Source organism: Cavia porcellus, unplaced genomic scaffold (genome assembly GCF_034190915.1).
Source record: "Cavia porcellus strain 051 isolate PalLab524CR breed Dunkin Hartley unplaced genomic scaffold, mCavPor4.1 scaffold_28, whole genome shotgun sequence".
Classification (NCBI taxonomy): Eukaryota; Metazoa; Chordata; class Mammalia; order Rodentia; family Caviidae; genus Cavia; species Cavia porcellus.
In genome coordinates, this window is record NW_026947511.1 from 28804259 (window position 1) to 28824858 (window position 20600).

The 20600-nt window shown below is 53.7% G+C and overlaps 1 protein-coding gene across 3 annotated transcripts in view; it reads left to right on the forward strand.

Annotated features, from left to right (window-relative positions):
* The first annotated feature begins 8296 nt into the window (after positions 1 to 8296).
* Positions 8297 to 20600, forward strand: part of Pald1 (phosphatase domain containing paladin 1) — a 68786-nt gene continuing 56482 nt past the window's right edge. The window contains exon 1 of one of the 3 annotated variants that reach the window (XM_063238620.1): positions 8297 to 8484. The gene's annotated coding sequence lies outside the window, so the exon portion shown is untranslated. Of the gene's footprint in view, positions 8485 to 8617; positions 8856 to 20600 lie in introns of those variants that run through there. The other 2 variants (XM_063238619.1, XM_005005312.3) reach the window with 2 other exon arrangements.

A 20600-nucleotide genomic window follows, 5' to 3' on the forward strand; every position in this document is an offset into this window, starting at 1 on the left:
CCTCGCAGGACCCGTGTGGCAGAGCTCAGGAGACCACCCCCCTTCATCTGAATGTGCTGTGGAGCCTTGGGGTGTGTTGGGAGGTGAGCAGGCTGATGGGACGGGAGCTCCTCGTGATTCCTTGTGACTCTGTGGGTGCCTCTGCCTCTGCAGGGTCCCTGTGAATTAGTAAAGGGAGGCTGAAGGTGGCGCCTGTCCCTTCTGATTGGCCAGCCTGGCTTTAGCCACTGGGTCAAAGAAAGAGCTGGGGTTTGGTAATGAGTTCCTGTCTCTGGAGACAGTCAAGCAGCAGAAGGTGACTTTACCCTTGGAGACGCTGTCCAGGGATCCCTCCACGTCAGGCAAGGTGCACTAGCTGAGGGCAGTTTGTTTCTGTAGCCCGAGTTTTTCCCATCTCTGTGTCTCACGCCAGGTGGGAGACAAGGTGTGGTGTCTGCAGTTGCTCTTGGAAACTCCAGCCAGAAAATCAAAAGAGAAGGAGAAAAAGGCAGGTGCCCACATGTTGAAATCTCAACAGCTGTCACGTCTGGATGATGGGTACGTGGACTTGATTATATTATACTTTATATTTGTGCACATGTAAAATGGCCAAAATGAAAATGAAAATGAAAATGATTCAATTACTTGAATAGGTCATGGAGTACATGGGGTAAAAGAAATCAGCTGTACAAAAGAATTGTGGAAGGTACACCTGTCCCCAGCCTCCAGGTCCCCAGTTCCCTCCTGGGCTAAGCTGTCTTGCGAGCTGCTTCCAGGCCTTTGCAGAGGTCTAATGTTTGTTTGTTTGTTTGTTTGAGACATGGTTTGCTATGTATTTTAGACTGGCTTTAAATTCCTGGGTACAGCATTTCCAACATCCTGTGCCTGGGCCTGGGAGGGTCATGTAGTCTAGGTTGGCCTCAAATTCCAGGCAATCCTCCTGTGTCAGCCTCCTGAGTGCTACAATTATGGGCATGCGCTACCACTCCTGGCTCTAGAAGTTGATCATTGTGCATGAGCCTTTGGGTGAAAACATGATTTAGTTTCTATTTGTTTCTTTGCTTGTTTTTTGAAATAGGGTCTTCATATGTGGTCCAGGTTAGCCTCTGGGAAATCCTCCTGCCCCAGCTTCCTGAATGCTGGGAATACAGGCATTCACCACTGCACCTGGCTCCTGATTTCATTTCATATTATTTGAAAACAGCTAACAAGTCCTCATGGAACAAAACTCAAAGACACAGACAGTATACAGCAAAGTTTCCTCCCTGTCTGAAGCCCCACCACCCAGTCCTCTATCTAAGGCACTGGTGGAGCCTGTGGCTTCTCTGTCCTTCAGAGGCATCCAGGATTACTCAGGCATGTGAGTGTGTGACACACACACCTCTCCCCAGCTGCTCAGAGCAGGAATAGTGGACACCGGGCTGCATTTTCCCCCCTGGACCCTTCCCTTCCTCTTCCCTCAGCTGTGGAACTAAGAGGCTTCCCTGTATCCAGGGCCCAGCAACAGGCTCAGTGTCTCTCTCTCGGTTTTCCTCCCCTCTCTGACCCCTTCGTCCAGCTCTTCTTCCCCACGGATACCCCCTCCCCATTCTGCCCCTGTCCTTTTGGTTAAACCCTGACACCACACTGCATATCGGCGTTGTGATCAGTAACAGCAGAGTGAGCCCTGCTCCGTCTATGACTTTCATTCCTGGGTACAGCATTTCCAACACCCTGTGCCTGGGCCTGGGAGGGTCTGAGCACTGGGTGTGATCTGTGGGATCCCTGGGACACATCCTGGCCCTTGGAACAGGACACTCGTCACAGGGTCCCTCTCCAGACCCCGCACCGCATTCCAGGGATAATTTCCCATCAGGCCTCCTACACTGGCCTCAAGCTCTACTCCAGCCTGTGGTGTTTCCAGCTCTGGGGACTCTGCGTGTTATCCAGTCAGTCCTCTCTGTCCTGTCGTTCACCGTGGGAAACTGTGATGAGCCCAGTCCTGTTATCAGTTTGCACACTTGCTTGTACATCTCCAGGCCCAGGCCCTAGAAATGAACTGCTGGGCATAGAGTCTGTCCCCTGGGTGCTTGGGGACGTGCTGCCCAAAGGTGTCAGTGTCCCTTCCCCCACACTGAAGCTGTCTGCTGGCTCTAAGGGCTCTTGAGGCTCAGCAATGTGCGAAGCCTGGAGGGGTTTGCTTTGAGGCTGGAATCCAGGAGCTGAGCCCAGGCCAGTGATTCTTTCCAAGGCTCTACGATGGCCTCTGTGTGTCCAGGGCACCAGAGTCTAGGATTTTCCCTGAAAAGACAGAGGCCTTTCGACTCCTGGTAACTCGTACCGCCAATAAGGTGACATCTCCTGAGCTCCATTCCCAGGCAGGTGTTGGGAGCTTGTCCCATGCGGGCCCCTCGAGGCTGTGTCAGCCAGGCCTCCAAGGCTCCCTTGACCCCCTCAGCCCCCTCCACCCCCGCAGCATCCTCATAAATGGCTCTGTCAGAGTGAAGCATCTTTGGAAGCCTGGAGAGGGGTTGCTTGGAGACAACTGGGCAACAGATCTGGGTTATTTAAAGGAAAGAAAGGGTGGGAGGGGAGGGGTGACAGCCTGTTTATTCAGGGATGGATGGTCTCACCACTGTGGGGTTTCACAGCCCTCCACCCCCTTCATTCTTCCCTGTGTCCAGGGCCTAGGACTCTGCGGTAAGACCTTGTGCAAGGCTGCTGAGCCCTTGCAAGCCAGCAGAGAGGCGGGGCACTCTCTGCTGGCTCCAAAGGGACACTGAGCATGAAGTGCTGGCTGGGGGTAGGGGGCTGAGCAGTGAATGCCACCTCAGAGGGGGCTCTGCCAATACTTTTTTGGGGCATGGCGGGGGGGTACCAGGAATTGAACTCAGGACCTCACACTTGCCAGGCAGGTGCTGTGCCACTGAGCTAAATCCCCGGCCTCCTCTGCCAATACTTTTAATAGCCACACCCCTACTCTATATTGAGCTTCCTCTCAGATAGCTATTTGTTAAGGACTTTAAATATATTAGTTAATTTAACCTCGAGACTCTGGGAGAGCAGGTATGCCGATTCTGATGTCAAAACTAAGACCTGGGGAGGGTAAGTCTCTTGCTCCCTAGTCACACAGCTAAGTGACAAAAGCTGAATTACAACTCAGGTCAGTTGGGCTGGGGATTTAGCTCAGCGGCATAAGCACCTGCCTTGCAAGCAGGCAGTCGTGAGGTGAGTTCAATCCCTGGTACTGATAAAAAGGAAAAAGACAAAACAAACAAACAAACAAAAAAACTCAGGTCAGTCTGATGCAGAAGGCTGAACAAACCGCCCCTTGTTGCTGACACTGGCAGGGACCTGGCAGGGCATTTGCATCATCTCAAACTGCCCTGGAAGGTCCAGCAGCCCCGCTGTGGTCCCACCTTCTTACTGCAGGAAGCTGGCTGCTCTGAGGAGATGGGTGACCTGTCTGCCTCTCTCATAGACCAGGCACACAGGTTCTTAAGATTTTTATCCAGGCATGGTGCTGCACACACGCAGTCCCATCGCTTAGAAGGCTGAGACAGGAGGATTTCAGATTAAAGGTCAACCTGGACTACATAATACGTAACTAGATTCTTCTATTTTTTTTGGTCTTTTTGAGATGTTTTCACTATGCAGTTCAGCCTGCCCTTGAACTCACAGCGATCCTCCTGCTTCAGCCTCCTGAGTGCTGGGATTACAGGTGTCTGGCACTGTGCCCAGCAAGACCCTATTTTAAAAGAAAGATGGTTGCCTGTTCCTTCAGACGGAGCTCAGCTGTGTCACTGTGGCTCTCATCCTCTCCCCAACGGACCTGTGGGAAGCAGAAGTGACCCTTTGTCTCAGTGTACCCCATTCTCTGTCATATCTGATTGTCATCTTCCAGGAGTGTACCTGGGTGCTCTTGAGCTGGGCACAGAGTGGTGCTGGGGAGGAAGGACAGCAGGTTTTGGTTCCTGGTCTCAGGGACCTCCTTGTCCTGACCTCCCTGTCCTTGTCCATTTCCAAACTCCAGTTCACAGATAAAATCAGTGACGTGACCTGCAGTCAGCAATGACAAACAGAAACAGGATGGGACAGGTCAGTTTCCAAATGCAGCCACCGCTGTGGGGCGCATCCCTGATGTGAGGATGTGGACACCCAAATGTCTGGGTAGCTGGTCTCACTGGGAAACATGTTGCTCATGTAGAGTCTTGGTCAAAAGTGTTTCCAAGTTTGGGGTGTGGTTTAGTGGTATAGAGAGTTGTTGGTACTCGAGGCCCTGGATTCAATCCCCAGCACCAGCACCATCAAAAAAGAAAAAGAAAAAGAAACAAAAATAAAAAACTCTACAGTTGTCTTTTTATTAACAATTGGAGTGGGCATGGTGGTTCACACTTGTAATCTTAGTGCTCAGGAGGCTGAGGCAGGAAGATTGCCATGGGTACAAGGCTATCCTGAATTACAGTGAGACTTCCATCACAAGATAAAACAAAACAAAACAAAACAAAACAAAACAAGGATGAAGATTTAACTTGGAGCTTTTTCACTGAGCTAGATCCCTAGCCTTTTTTTTTTTTTTTTATTATCGGTACCGAGGATCGAACTCACGACTGCCTGCTTGCAAGGCAGGTGCTTATGCCGCTGAGCCAAATCCCCAGCCCCGATCCCTAGCCTTTTAATTTTTTTTTTTAAATTTTGAGACAGTTTTCACTAAATTGCTAAATTGTCCAGGTTGTATTGTGAGACAGGGTTTTACTAAGTTGCTACATTGTTCAGACTGGTCTCAAATTTATAATCTTCCTGCCTCAGTCTCCCAGAGTGTTGGGACTACAGTCTTGCACCACTGTGCTTGACTCCAAAGCTTGAAGGCTGAGGCGAACCTAGGGAGTGGGAGCTATGATCTAAGGACTTAGATCCAAAATAGTACCCAAACAGTACTATTACTAATCCTGCTGATAACAGAGATTCAAAATAGTACCTGAGCAGTGCCGTTACTAATCTTGCTGAAACAGTGGTATCCATTACTGCATACACTGGGCAGGGATGTTCTAATCCCAGACCCTGCTAGGGAAGTGAGGGGCAGAGTCCAGTGCTGACTCCATGGTCAGGGAGAGAGGAGTCCAGGGAAGGCTGCCTTCAGGAGGGAGCCCTGGACTCAGCCTCAAGAAACCCCTCTCCCCTGGCAGGCTCACAGCTGGTCCCAGAGCAAGCTGTGGTGGCAAAGGAAGTAATGACAGTGACAGCTGCCATCAGTAAGCTCCAGCTGAGTGCCAGGCACCCCTTCAATCCTCCAGGGATTCTCAGGAAGCAAGACCTGTGCTCTAGGCCATTTCAGAGCTGTGGAGAGGGAAAGGAAGATGGTAACCTATAGGACTAGGGTCAGGCAGCGAGAAAGCTGCTGAGGCCAGACACGCCTGGATCCTGGATCCACCAGCTGAGCCTCCTTCTCAGGCCAGTCCTCCTACAAGGAAAGGGGTCTGAGTAAACTCTGGGGCTGGATCCTGAAGCTGGGATGCTGGCCAGAAAGGAAAGATGGCTAGGGCAGATGAGGGATCCAGGGGTCCATCTGAGTGGGGACCCATGGCAGGCATGAGTTACAGAGGCTCAGAGACCACCAGCTTGGAGAGAACCTGCAGACCTCAAGACATTTGGCAGTGGCATGGTCACAAGGTGTGAAGCCAACTGGCTCCTGTTCCAGCTTCACCAGTAACTTGGGCCCTGTGTTCCCATCTTGTAGTGGGCTTGGTGGGGAGTGGGGACCCAAGGAGAACAGCAGGACCATTTCTGGTCTTGGGTCAAGTCTCATCTTTGCTGGTTTGAACCCAGATCTTCTGTCCTCTGGCAAGTCCCTGGTGCCTGCAAGAAACAGCTTAGGTAGTGTATTCCCACGCAGGAATCTGGGGTCTCCACAGCTGGCATTTCTGCCAAAGGACTGAACTTGGAACTCTTGCTTGGGCCAAGGGGCTGTGGTTGGCCCCAGACCATGCTCTTGGGTGTGTGAGCACTAGGGTTAATCACTATTCTCTGCCACTGGTCCCATCCACACACTTTCTTTTCTCCTTTTTTTTTTTTTTTTTTTCATTTTTATTGGTACCGGGGATGGAACTCACGACCGCCTGCTTGCAAAGCAGGTGCTTATGCTACTGAGCTAAATCCCCAGCCCCCACACTTTCTAATTTATTTTTCCACATGGACTCCACTGGCCTCTTGCACACACATACAGTCCTTCGTACACATTCTTGCACACAGCTACACACGCCCACAACACAAGGGGACCCCTAGCCTCCTTCAGGTGATCAGTAGCATCTGGGCGCTTGTATGTGTGGGATGTGGACGGTGGGAATGCTTGCAGTGGGAGCTGGGGTGGGTCCTGAGCCCTTTGCTTTCTGGGGTCCTGTTCTGGACCCATGGAACCCTTTTCAGGATATTTCGAGCTGTAATCTGAGCTTCCCAATCCTTAGGAACTTCCTAGGTAGCTTGAGAAGCTCAGATTGGCTCCCACTCCACTGACCCTCACTTTCTGTCTGGAGCCAGGAGAGAAGACAGCAGCTGGCCCTCGATAACCCAGCAGCTCTGTGGGCTTCTCTTCCTGCACAATCAGCAGCTCCTCCATAGCCCCAGGTTCGTGACTGGTTTTGAAGACTTTCTGGCAGCTGCAGGGACTGTCCCTGGCTCCCAACTCCATGGTCTGGGGTGTAGGACTTGCTGTTCTGAGCAGAGTAGAGACTTGGGAGACCTGCTGGGGTCTGAGGATGCCGGTGAGGCTGGACATGTAGTTTGGATGCAGCCTGTGGCCTGTCCCTGAGATACTTCCAAGCCCCTAGTCCCCAGTCCCTCTGAGACCTATTAGCTGAACCTCAGACCTATTAGCTGAACCTCCTGCTCCGGCTGGCCTTTCCTTCTGGGTTCAACCAGAATGCCTGCTGTGTGCTGATGAATGGAAACACACGAATGGGGCCCATCAGGCTTGTGCTCAGATGGAAGACCAGGTCAGATCTGGTTCTATTCTCCAGGAGCTCAGTGTCAAACAGATTCTGGGCAGAGGGGTGGTGACAAGGGGGTCCTGTGTTTGCACCTGTATGTCCAGGTATGCACACTACGTTTGTGTATGGTGTAGGTCCATTGTGTGCTTACACATGCATGTGTGAAGACAAGAGAATATGTGTGTGAGCCTCACGTCCTCAGGCCAAGGAGCACCAGCCAGGCAGTTTGATGGGTGAGATACCCGGGTGTGGCGAGAAGAGGAAGGAAGTCGCAGCACAGTGGAGCCTTCCATCTGGGTCAGGTGCCCGACTACATTGTGGGTCAAACACCTCTGGAGGAAGATGGGGCGCCTGTCTCACAGAGGCGAACTTACAGCTCATACAGCCAATCTGAGCCTCGCTCTGCCGGTCACTGAAGGCTGGATCTGCTTTTCAAAGTTCCTCCCTGGCTTTCTCTGCTCTTCTCCCGCATTTGGGTGGGCAGGAGGAGCCCTGAGTTGTGGTCGAGTCTTCCCTGGACCTCCGGTTCCTTTTCTATTAATGGGGATGATGAACATACTCACCTCTTAAAATTAGCCGGGTGAAGCACTTGAGAGCTGCGTGCTCAGGACCGGTAAGACCTCCACTGATGGGTCCTCACTGGCCTTTGGTCATTCTTAGGGACTCCTACCCCTGCCCTTGGACCGAGGTGGGACCTGCTGGTCTCTGGAGTGCGGCAGGTAGTGACAGGTGAGCAAGAGGTTTCCCTGTGTGGAGTTAAGCGAGGGAGGAAGTGACTCACTCAGCTCAACAAAGCCCGTCTCCCCGGAGGAAGCGGCGGCGAGAGGCTTAACGCACGTGGGTGCCCGCGGAAGCGCGCGAGCTGTTGTGGGTTGAGGAGCGCCGACTGGCCTCGCTGGGTGCCAGCCAGAGTAGCACGGGGGACTGGGCAGCCCCCGGGGTACATCATGCCTTGGGAGCACCTGGTGTGTGTGGAGGGAGGGACCACTTCCCATTCAAAATTCCCGCAGTGCTGTCCCCCTTTCGCCTCTAGGCCGAGAGGCGCATTTTCCTGAGAGTCCAGCGCTTGGAGAAACCCACAATTGAGCGCATATTCTGCCCTTTAGGTGTTCGTCCTTAGGCTGCAGCCCAGAGAGGGCAATGGCTTAGTTCAGGTCGCACAGCATAGTGAGGCTGGCTCCAGAGCCTGGTTGTCTTCTTAGTCCTGCCAAGTCTCGGCCTGGCTTTCAAAAGCAGAGGGTGGAGGAAACCCCCAGCCTGCAGATCTCCCGGGGAGCTGGGGCCTACAGGGGGTGTGGCGCCGACAGCCTTTGCTTCTTTCTCCAGCCAGAGAGGCCGGCTGTCGGGCTTGGGCATCTTCCAGAACTAGCCGGGCTAAGACAAGGGAAGAGGAACTGGCTTCCCGGGCAGTGTCTCCCGCCCCAAAGTTTTCCTCTCCTCGGAGGGTGGCAGGCGGAGGGAGGAAGCTGGCCGACCTAGGTGGAGCCCGCCGCTCGGGCGCGCCAGGGATCGCGGTTCGTGGATGCCAATCTGACGCGGCCGGGTGAGTGTGTCTTTAAATCCGCGTCCCCCGCCATCCAGGCGGAGGGGCCGGGGCTCCCGCGGCCAGGCGCGGCGGGCGCGGTGATTGGCGGTCGGGCCGGGTCCGCCCTCGGCGTGGGGGACGCGGGCGCGGGGCGCAGGCGGCGCGCACTGGCCGGGGCGCGCACTGGTGCGGCGCGCGGCTCCCATCGCTCTCTTTCCTCTCTCGATCCGCCCGGCCTGGCCGCCTCCGGAGCTGCCTCCGCCCGCGGATGGGCTGGGGAAGTTGGCAGGGGCCAGGCGCACCCCCGCCGCCTACCTCGGTGCCCGCAGGTCGGGCGCAGGGCGCCGGCCGCCGGAGCGCGGATGTCCTCGGGAGCCGCGGGCTGGCAGGTACCGACGCGTCTTCGCCCGAATCCCGCCACGGGAGGCAGATCCGGGGGTGTTCCCCAGCTTGGGGCTGCTGTGAGGGAGGTCCTAGGCCCCCACCCAAACCCGCAGGGACTGGTGACTCTGAGACAGACGGGACCCCACACACGGAAGGGCAGGAAGTTACCGGGTCGTTTTCTATGTCGGGCTAGGGAACCCCTTGCCTCGAGGGTCCCTCGGTTGGGGTCGACATGGCTGGCGACACCCCTAGCTGTCTTTCTGGGCCTATGAACGCAACCAGTGAGCTGGGCTTCCTGCAGAGTTGGGGGGAGGAAAGCCATGGCGTGGAGACCCGGAGATGGGTCTCCAGGCTCATGTCTAAGGGTGCTTGAGGCCCCAGACCGAGGAAAAGCCCAGAGGTCCCGGTGCACCCAGGGTTTGATTTTTGGCCCCATCTGAGACTCCTGCTCTGTGGACCTGGATCTCCGAGGAGGGCTCAGTTTACTTTTTCAGAGGGTTTTCCTGGACGGGTAGTGAGTGGTCACTGAGAAACTCAGAGCGCCCTAACTCCTCACAGTGGTCACGATGGCTGAGCATAGGCTTGTCCTGAGGTCAAAGACAGTGAGAAAGCCTCCCTTCAGCCCAGGAAGCTTCACAGAGTCTCAGGTCCTACTCTGAGTCCAGGCAGGTGCTTCTTGGCTTGTCTTGAGTACCCAGAACCCAAACACCCAGCACCTGCCAGGTGCCAGGCTCTAGGCCATTCTGGGGAGGGCGTGGGTTTGGGGAGGGCTTGGAGGGCTTCGTCTTCACTTGGGACTACGCAGAAACACGCAGAAAGTTCTTTGTGATGGAGTTTCTATATTAGCGCTGTACTGCTGATAACTGCCTCGTGGGTGGTTGAGGCCTCCAGACATGTGAGAACTGAAGTCCAGTTCTCATGCAACAGTGTGCTCCAACATTCTGTCTGCAGACCCCTCGCCCACAGGCAGGGAGCAGCGGGAGGATGGGAAGGTCCTCCTGCCTATATATGTCTGACTCCCTCTTACAGACTTTTTTTTTTTTTTTTTTCTTGAGACAGGGTCTCGCTATGCAGTTCAGGCTGGTCATAAACTGTGTGGCCCAGGCTGGCCCCAAACTCTCAGTGGTCCTTCTGCCTCAACCTCCAGAGTGCTGGGGTTACAGGCATACACTATACCTGGCTTCCTCTTGCACGTTTTGTTTTGGTTTCCCAAAGACTATTTGGCTTCTATGGTCAGGCTAAGCACGAGACTCTCAAAACAGCCCTGGGACTCTTGAGGTTTAGGGTTTAGGGCCAGTGTTGTGGGAAGCTCAGAGGCAAGTGGGAGGAAGTCCTCACTTCCTTTCCGAAGAGCCTGCATCGCTGGGGGCTGGCGGTGAGGTTGGGAGGCTGGGAGACACTGGGCCAGACGTGGTTTCCTGTACATGCAGAGAGGCTGCGGGCGGTGATGTGCTGGGGTGGGTGGGCTGTGGCTGTGGGTAGCATTGGCCTCTGCTCCGTGGGCTCTGCTGGATCTGGTGCTCTGTCTCCCCTGTTGTTCCTGGCAGGTTTTCACTTTTCTGGAGCACTTTGTGGAGGTGGCACTGTGCTATGCCCATGGCCTTGGACCGTGTTCTGGGAGTGGGCGTTGCTGAGCTCACCCGTTGTCCTCGGCTGGCACTGTGGTGCCTTGGTGAGCACAGCCACCTACCTTAAACAGGTGGCACCCAAAGACGGTCACCCAGCACAGGGTGGGGGGACGCCCCTGTGAGCAGAGACCTGTGCGCATGCTCAGAGCTGTAGCTGTGTAGGCAGAGACAGGAACTGAGCACGTGTGTATGTGAGAGCAGGTGGGGAGACTGTGGGGTGGGCAGACAACCCCAGGACACGTGCAGGGACAGGCTTGTGTGACCATGTCCCTATGGACCATGAGTGAGCCACAAGATACACACGTAGACAGGCCTGTACTGTCGCTGGGATTTGAATCTCCCCAGCCAAGAGGTGGAAGTGTAAGTGGGCAGACATGCAGGGGCCCCACCAGGGCACAGACAGGGTTGTTCGTTGACGTTGCAGATGCAAGCCACACAGAAGTGGCTTCAGAACTGAGGCAGACGTGGAGTCAGCTGTGAGCACCTGCACCTTCCAGAGGCACCTGGCGGCACCTGGGGCCTGCGCTGTGGTCTGAGGCATTCAGTGCTCCCTGGGGCAGCATGGGGGAGGGACAGGTGCTCCGTGGTGTGGCTTCATTTCTAGCCTCCCACAGAGGGTCTGAGGACCCTGTAGGCTCTGTGTCTTGTTATTTGAATGTCTCTTGACTTTGATCTAGAAGATAGGGAACTTGCAGAAGTCTGAGAAGCTTTTGATTCTTATTTCCCCTGCCTCGCTGGGAGCCCCTGAAGTGAGGCTGTATGGCCCAGGGTGGTACACAGTTTGTCCCCTTCCTTCAGCATAAGGGGGGTTTTCTTCTTGAACCCAGGCCTGTGGGTCTCTGCAGGGCTGGGCTGACCCCTGGAGACATGCAGGTGAGTCTGTGATGGGAGCCACCATCCCTTGGTATGCACTTGTCTGGGCTTGGGTGGAGCAGGGACCCTTACTGTCTGGCTGTGGTCAGTCTCCTTTGCCCAGCCTGGCATCTGGGAGCCAGCGCACATTCCAGATTCAGTGTGACACTGACCTCCAGTGTCACAGTGGGTCAGTAACTCCAATTCCTGGGGAGGTTGAAGGGTACATGGAGAGAATCAGTGGGAAAGCCTGGGGATATAGGTCTGTGGCACAGGGCCTGCCTGGCAAGTGTGAGGTCCTGAGTTTGATTTCTGGTACCAGAGAAAAGAAAAGAAAATCAGTGGAAGACATGAAGTACCTGGCCAACACCCAGCCAGCACTGGCCAACATGGGGTGGGGGGCGCGGGGGCAGGTTCTGAGCAGGAGTCTTCCCTGCAGCCAGGACTATGCAAAGCTTCAGGCAGGTGGCCCGGGTGCCTAGGCAGAGGCCTGGGACAGGCTGGGCACCTCTCAGTGAAGGCTGGAGTTCTTTGTCTATGCACCCTGGCCACACCCGTCCCTTAGTCCCGGGGGACCTCCAGGCAGGGTCAGGAAGTGGCAGACTGGGTGTGTGGAAACCTGGGCCTGCTGCCTGCTGGGCCTCTGGGAGGGGAGCCAGTGGTTTGCTAAGAATAGCCCCGAATCGTGCCTCTGGCTTTCCAGCGGGCAGCCAGGCAGCTCCCTCTCAGGCCAGGGTGCTTGCAGATGGGCTTTTTGTTTTCTGTAGCTGGAACGGGTATGAGGTAGGCTTGGGACCTGCAGGCTCTGCTCCTTCCTAAGACTTTCCGGTGTGAGCCTGGCACAGAAGAGGCTGGTGAGCACTGGTCTTTGCAACCCCTGAGGACCTCTGCCATCTCGGGCTTCTCTTGATAGCTGTGCTCCGGACCATTTTCTTACCCCCAGGAGACCTGTCATGATTAAGAGGTTGGCTCCAGAAGCAAATCCTCCCCGTCCGAGTTCTTACCTGCTGGCTCACTAGCTGCCTGGCTCCGGGCATCACACTGGACCTCTCTGTGGTTAGATTTCCTTGCGTCCCTCCGGATGGTGCCAGGAACTCCCCTGTAAGTCTGTCTCAAGGACAGAGGAGGGAGTGCGTGAAGAGGCTCCTGGGATGTGCTTGGTACACATTAGGTGCTATGATTGGTGTTTTCTCGGCAGAGGAAAGATCGCTGGTACCAGGGTGCCATCCATATGGGAGGGAAGGACCAGGACAGCATCTTGATTTTGGGTTCTTGGCCCTGGGTTAGGCAGGAGGTGGGTTAGACTGTGGCCCTGCCAGGAGGTGGCCGAGGCTCGTACCTATGTTATGTCACCGTGGACGGGTGCCCACAGTGTGTGGGCAGAGCTGGAGGGAGGGAGCAGCTGGTCTGGGTGGGAGATGGGCCCTGAGATGAGAGACAAGGCCTCTCGACTTAGTGTATGCTGAGGAGGAAATGGGTCGCCTGATAAAGGGCTGCCAAGGCTCAGGCTTGGGGACACGCGGGGGAGAGTGGTGGGTATCCTGGATCGCCTGGGACCTTGGAACATCTGTGTTCCCTGGTTCTGCCTTTGTTCTGTCCTCCTGCCCTTCCCTGTGTGGATGCTTGGGCTTGTGGGGAGATCCAGTTTGGAGAGCACAGGGGGGACTCTTCCCCTTTTCCTTCTCCTTCTTGGACCTGGGGAACTTCCTGAAGGAGTTAACCCCTCTCCACTGAGCACTAGAAGCCATCCTGTGCTTCAAGCCTCCCCAGGACCCTGCAGGCAGGACCTGGCTGACCTCACCCAGCCTCGGACAGAGCAGTGCTTAGTTTTGCTGAGAAGGCTCCTGGGGTCAGGGCCCCCTGTAGGTGTGGCTCTGCTTGGCTCTCCCAGGCCTGTCAGGAAGCTCTGGTTTCCAGAGTTCCTTGAGGAGGCCCCTCCCTGGAGATCAGGCCCTGGCATTGCCAACCAAGCCTTTGCTTCTCCATGGGGCTGGAAACTGGGCCTGTGGTATTGGTGAACAACCTCTGGGCCGGCAGTTCACTGATCTCTCTGAACTCATTTTTCTCATCTGCAAAATGGGTGTAATTTCCCCATCTACCTTTAAAAAATTTCTTTTAAAACTGATGAAATTCATGTAACAAAATGAGCCATTACGAAGCTCACATTTCAGTGGGCAAGGAATCCCAGCACTCAGGAGACTGAGGCAGGAGGACTGCCATGAGTTCAAGGTCAGCTTGGGCTACCTTGTGAGTTTGGTCAGGTTCCAAAATACTGTTTTCTTTTGCAGTGCTGGGGAATGAACCTGTGGGTGCTCTACCCCTGAGATACACCTTGTGCTGTATTTATTTATTTGATTAATCTTATTTTGAGACAGGGTGACCTTGAATTTATAATCCTCCTGCCTCAGCCTCATAAGTAGCTGGAATCACAGATGTGCGCCACCATAAGCAGCTCCAAAATATTTTTTAACTTTTTTTAAAAATTTGTTTGAGACAGGATCTATTTATGCAATTTGGGCTGGCCTGAAACTCACAGGGTAGCCTAGGCTGGCCTCCGACTCCTGGTGGTCCTCCTGCCTCAGCTTCCCAAGTACTGGGATTACAGACCTGTGCCACCATGCTCATCCTCCAAAATACATTTATTACTATGAAAGAAAGCCGTGTACCTGTTAAGCAATAATTCCCCATTCCTCTTTTCTGTCTTACTTAGAAAACAGTTTTATTGAGAGCACACACCCTAAAGTCTTTAAGTGTGTAAGTTAATGAGTGTCACCAAATGTGGGCTTGCAGCCACCATGAGTCCGAGAACATTGCTGTCACGAACGGTGCCTTGTACCCCAGTGCAGTGCTCACCACACCCAGCCCTGGCCCAGGCTCATAATCTGCTTTCTGTCTGTATGCTTTTGTTTATTCTAGATTTTCACATACGCGGAGCCCTAGACTAGGGGTAGTGTTTGGTGATCAGTGGCTTCCTCCTCCCTGTCTCCTCCTCTCTTTCTTTCTTTCTTTTTTTTTCTTTTTGAGGCAGGGTCTCTATGCAGTTCATGCTGGCCTTGAACTCACTTTGTAGCCCAGACTGACCTTGAACTCCTGGCACTTCTCCTGCCTCAGCCTCCTGAGTGCTGGGATTCCTTCTTTTTTTGTACTGGGGATTGAACCCAATGTGCTCTGCACCTGAGCTTTGCTCCTAGACCTTTATGTTTTTATCTGAGACAGGATCTTGCCAAATTGCCCAGGCTATCCTTGAGTTTGCAATCTTCCTGCCTCATCCTTCCAAGTAGCTGGATTACGGCCATGCCCCACTGCACACAGCAGTGTCTGGCTTATTTGTTCTGTTCTGTGAGATGTTTTTGAGAATCAGCCCCATTATTGCATGTTTCAGTTGGCTCATTCTTTTTTATTGCTGCGTAGTATTCCATTATGTGCACTGTGTTATGGTGAAAACATAAAATAATTATCTTCACAAAAAATTCAAGTAGAAGCTTCAGAAAGAGAAAGTAAAATATAAAACTCTCTTTCCCTGCCCTGGTATCCTCTCTCAGAGGTGATGCTGTGAGCAGGTCACTCAGTATCTCTTGGTATTTGTTCCTGTTGCTCTACGGGAATTAGTGTAGATTTGAATTGGAGATGTACTTGAGATCACAGTGAGCAGGTCCGGGTACTGTTCCTCTGTGCTCGGTGGGGAGGAAGAGACTCTGGGCTTAGCCGGGCTTTGGTGAGATGCAGCCAAGGCTTCTGGAGGAGGTTGAGTGGGGACAGGTGGCTGGGAGGGGAGAGGGTACTGGAGGGGAAGGGATGAGCCTTTCTGTCTGTCCACCCGCCGTAGGGCTGTCTGGGTGGGTGCAGCCTTCCTGCTGGCGTTGCCCCTGCCCCGCGGCAGCCCCAGGCAGCAGAGATTCCTTGCTCTTCCTGTCTGAAGTGTCCTAAAAGAGAGCCCCAAAGCCTGAGTGCCTGGATCTCTGTGGGGAGAAAGCCTGGCCTGTACCTGTCGAGACCGTGCTTCATGCCCGGGACTTAGTGACAGCACCCCTGCCCGGCATCTGGGTGGAGGGAAGGGGTCACCTGTGCTCCTGGCTCTCCCCACCCCAGCCATTCGGGTCACAGAGGCCCTGAATCCACAGCACCACATTCCCCCAACGTGGCCATCCGGGTGTACACGCAGCCGGTCTCCACTGCTCCCGCCTGACCGTGCTGGTTTCCATGCCACCAGCTCTGCTGTTTCCCCGTCCAGCACTGCTGTATTAACACTGCTGTAGGAAGGGAGTCCCCAGAGACAGGACGCCTGTGTTGTGCGGGTTCACAGCGGCCACCTGCTCCCCGGGTGGGGTTGTCTCCTGACCCACAGTGTCACCTCTGCCTCAGGGAGGAGGAGGAAAGTGTGCCTGGGGGAGAGGGGCTACTTCCCTGGGACGCTCAGGTTGCTGCTGCTGCTGCAGTGTGGAAACGGGGTGATTCTCCTCTCTTCCTGCTCCACTGAGACAGAATTCACCTGTTTACAATGCAGATCCAGTAGTCTTTAGTGTTGTCAAAGAATTGTCCCTCTATCACCAAAACCTGATTTTATAACATGAGCATCACCCCCGAAGACACCGTGTACCTGTGAAAACTCACCCCCACCCCAGCCCACTCATGCTTTCTGACCTATAGATTTGCCAGTCCTGGATGTTTCATATAAATAGTCTTTTCTTTTAAAAAGAAAAAAATCCTCACTTGTTAATTTATGTATTGGAACATAACTTGGGTCTATGATTAGGTGTAAATGCCTTAAACTTAAAGTTTTTGGTTTTTTGAGACAGGGTCTTACTGTGTAGGCCAGTAAGTGATCCCTCAGAGAGATACTCTTGCTTCAGCCTCTCAAGTGCTGAGATTACAGCTGTGCAGCACCACACCCAGCTAGACTTCATTTTTATTTAACTGTAAATCAAACATGATGGGTTGGGGATTTAGCTCAGTGGTTCAAGCACTTGCCTGGTAAGCGAGAGAGCATGATTTCGATCCCCAGTACCAAAAATAAATCAAACATAAAAAAAATCATGAAATATGAAGGACACCAGGAAGCCAACAAATACTGATGATGTGAGTAGAGGGACGCTGATGGGTGTGTGGGCCTGAGGGTCTCTGAGGTGAGCCCAGAGTGCCTGTGCGTGACCCCGACTGTCTGTCTCACAGCCTCCACTAGGTACTGGGAGAACTGGCTTGTTGATGGCAGATAACAACAGAATAGCGCACTGTTGATACCTGTTGTCCAGGTTCTCAAGCCCGCTTCTCGTGGGAGTCAGGAATTTGGCTCTCTCTCGTGGGAGTCAGGAATTTGGCTGAACAGTTGAAGGGCTTTGCTGGGTTCACGCAGATGTCCCCGGCTCTGGTGGGGCCCTGACTGCTGGCAGGCCACCCCCTGAATGGGGTGCAAGGTGGCTCACCCCATCCCGCTTTCCGATTTGAGCCACAACCTTTGTTTGTGCTAAGTGGGATGATGTCATTTGGCCTTCCAGGGCAAGGAGCAGTAAACACCAGAGTGGACTCCAGCCCCAAACTTTGAGGCAGTGCTTGTGCAGGAGGCATGGTAACCATGCCCGAGACCACTGTGCTGCTTTTTATTTTGCCTTACTGGTCTGTTTTTGGAAACTCAGACATAAATCATGCATTTCACTTTATTATCATTATTTATTGAGCATTTCACTTTATTATCATCATAGTACTGGGGATTGAACCAATGGAGTACTGAGCTACAGCACCAACCCTTTTTAAACATTAAAAAAATTTCAGAGAGGGTCTTGCTCAATTGCCCAGGCTTGCCTCAAATTTGCAACCCTCCTGCCTCAGCCTCCTGCATACTGGGATTATAGGTGTGTGACACCATGCTCAGCCTTTATTTTTAAGAGTTTTGAGTCTTGGGATTCAATGCAGGACTTCACGGATGCTAACCAGAAGTGCTGCCACAACCCAGCCCCAAATGAAGCATTTTAAAGTTCCAGTCCAGTGGCAACCATCACTCAGCATTTTATCTTGTTTCAAAAAGAACCTTTCCTAATTTCTCCTTCCTTAAAACCTGGCAGCTCGTGCTTTGCATTGTCTCTGTGGATTTTCCTTTTGAGTAGCTGATCTAAGTGGGGTCATGTAGTGCATGCTTTTTGTGTGTGTGTGTGTGGTACCGGGGATTGAACTCAAGACCTCGTACTTTCCAGGCAGGCGCTTATGCCACTGAGCTAAACCCCTGGTGTGTGCGCCTTTTTGTGTCTGTTTTTTAGTTTTTGTTTTGTACTTAAGATCAACCCTGGGTTGTCTGCATGTGTTACACCCCCAGCCCTTTTAAATTATTTTATTTTTTTATTTTGAGACAGGCTCTCACTAAGTACCCTAGTTGCTAAGGCTGATGGGATTGAGCTTAGGATCCTCCTGCCTTGGCCTCCTGAAGTGTTGGGATCACAGTGTGTACCGCCACACCTGGCTTGTGTCTGGCTTTTTTCTCTCAGCATCATGCTTTCAAGATTATCCATGTTGTAGCTCTGCTGTGTTGTACTTATTCGTTGAACGCACTGGTTGCCGGACGTTGGTCTTGGGCTGTTGTGAGAGGGGCCACGCTGCTGCTGTGAAGGTGCACGTGTAGGAATTTGTGCACAGGTGTGCTGGTACCGGCAGGAATTTGTTCCCAGTGCTTCTGAGCATATTTTTAGGAGGGGCTCTGGTGAGCATAGGTTTTGCTCAGGTTTTGCGTTAACTGTTCTGGAATTAGTGGTGCTGGCTGCACAATTTTGTGAATATGCTGAAACCCATTGAATTGTTTGTTTATTTACTTTGGAGCTGGGGTCTCACTAGGTAGTTCAGGCTGGCCTTGAATTCACTGTGTGCCTTGAATTTACTGGGATGACCTTGAACTCAGAGCCTGCTTAGTTCTGGGATGACAGGCGGGCCACTGGCTGATTTGTGTACTTAGAGACTGAATTTTTATGAGATGTCAATTACATCTCAGTTTTTTTTTAAACGAGCTGACAGATTCCTAGCACACTTCCCTGGAGCCTGGCTCCTGTCATGCCCTCGGGTCTGGAAACCCAGGGTCTTGCGTCACTGCCTGGGAACCAGCTGGGGACAGTGACACCCATAGTCTGTGGTTGGGGTGGCAGGCAGGAGCTGTAGATTCCAGATGGGTTCACTGCCACCTGCTCTGCAGGGGCTCTTTTGAGCTCTTCTTCCTCTAGAGAGAGGTACTTCCTGGTTTTCTCAGTTTCCCTCCGGAGGAGGAGGCTCTGAGAAGGCCGTGGTCTGTCGGGGTCAGCATCAACGCGTTCTCCAGCCTCCCCCTGGCCCCCGTCTTTCCTGTTGCTCTCCGGAGTGACCCGTGTGGACCTCTTTGTGTGGGGACAGAGGGACCTGCTACTTCTGTCTGAGAGTGTGTTGGGGCTGCCTGTTCAGTCCTTGCTGTGACAGTCACACCTGCGGCTCCCTCCCTCTGTCCCATTGGGTTGGTGGCCGCTCCGCCCCTCCAGTGGCTCAGAGCAGACGCCTCCATGTTGCCCAGCCCCTCACTTCAGAAGTAGTGGGTCGGGGGTCCTGTCAGTCACCTTTAGGATGAGCCCAGATAAGTCCTTTTTCCTTAGTCACTTGCTTTGCAGGTCACTTGCTTTCCAGCTCTGTGTCTCCTGCCCTGTCCCCTGCCACCTGCTCTAGCACTGGGACCCAGGTGACCTTGTTGAGACATACGTCAGTGTGGGGCGCTTCTCTCTCCGAAGCCCTCACTGCTTCCTGTTTGCTCACGGTGGCAGCTTCCAGGACTTCCTCACCCGATACCCAGCTCATGCACACAGTGGCTGTCTCAGGACCCCACTAGGGCCACCCCACCCCAGGACCTTTGCATGGTTTCCCCTCTGTCTGGGAGCCCTGCAGCCTGCCATGTCACTTTCTCCCATACTTGCTCCAGTGGGAGGCTCCTCGGATCCTCTGCCTAAAATCTCACACCTCTTCCCTGTCCCTCCTTATATGGGATTCAGTTTACCGAGCTATCTAGCTGATTGCTACATCTCTTCCCGGTACCAGTACACCCAGGGCAGGCATTTGTTCTGCATGGCTGCTTCTTGGGCAGTGCCTCTGAGAGCAGGAGACAGAGGTTTGTACAAAGGCTGCAGGGAGAAGGGAGGAGTTAGCCTATTTGGAGGCTTGGGAAGGAGCCTTAGAATAGGAGCCTCAGAAAGGTGGACTGCAAGCAAGGGATGCTGGTTTATGAGCCTGTAATCCCAGCACTCAGGAGGCTGAGGCAGGAGGATCACTTGTGAGTTCAAGAAAAGGGTGCTTGTTAGCACTTGTGAGAGAGGTGATGGTGGCAGCTTTAACTTATCTCCACTGGCCGAGAACTAGGTCTGTGAGGTGCTGGGCTCTGCAGGTGAAGCAGGCTGATTCTCAGTTAAAGCTCATAGCATCTGGCAGAAGGGGGCTGGACCTTCCCCATCCCACAGGGTTTCCCCGTAGTGTGTTTTCCTGGGGGCAGGAATGAAGGTGGGCGAGATATTGAGCCAGTGAGGACAGGGGGACAGGACTCTCCAGCCATGCTGGCTGCTGTGTCCCCTTCCTTTGGGGACAGTAATAATAGGGGCCTCTGTTCAAGTCTGTTCACCTGAGCTTCCCATGTAGGGGCAGCCAGGTGGCGAGGATTTTGTGGAAGGGGACTGGAGATGGTGCTGGCCTTGACCTGTGCACTTCGATGCTCTGTGTGCCTTCCTGCAGTGGGGCTCTGTGTCTAGCTCCGGGTGCCCAGGAATGAAGCTGCTGTGAACACTGTTGTGTCTTGGTGGACAGGGACTCTCACTCTCCGAGGACACGTGCCCTGGCGTGGGTTGCTGCGTGATGACGGTAGAATCCTCATTTTATTTTTAAGTTTTTGGTTTTGAGACAGAGTCTCCCTGTGAGTCTAGGCTGGCCTTGAACTCCCAGCGATCCTCCTGCCTCAGCCTCCTGAGTGCTGGGATTACAGGTATGCACAACCATGCCTGGTGGAATCCTCATTTTAATGAGAAGGAACCTGGTGGTTCAGGAGGGCCTGGGAGGAGACGACTTCCCCAGGGTCACACAGTGACTCGGGGTTGCTCACTCAGCTACCTCCAGTCTTCCCCTCCCCCTTCGTAGCTGCAGACTGTGGTGTCAGGGCTGCAGGGGTCTCCTGGCCTTGGATGTACCCACGCAGCAGCCACCTCCTCCTCTCCACCTCCTCCCCCATCCCTCGCCTCACTGATGATGCCTGGAACGCAGTTTACCCTCGGGGTGGGTGCAGGAGAGATGGGG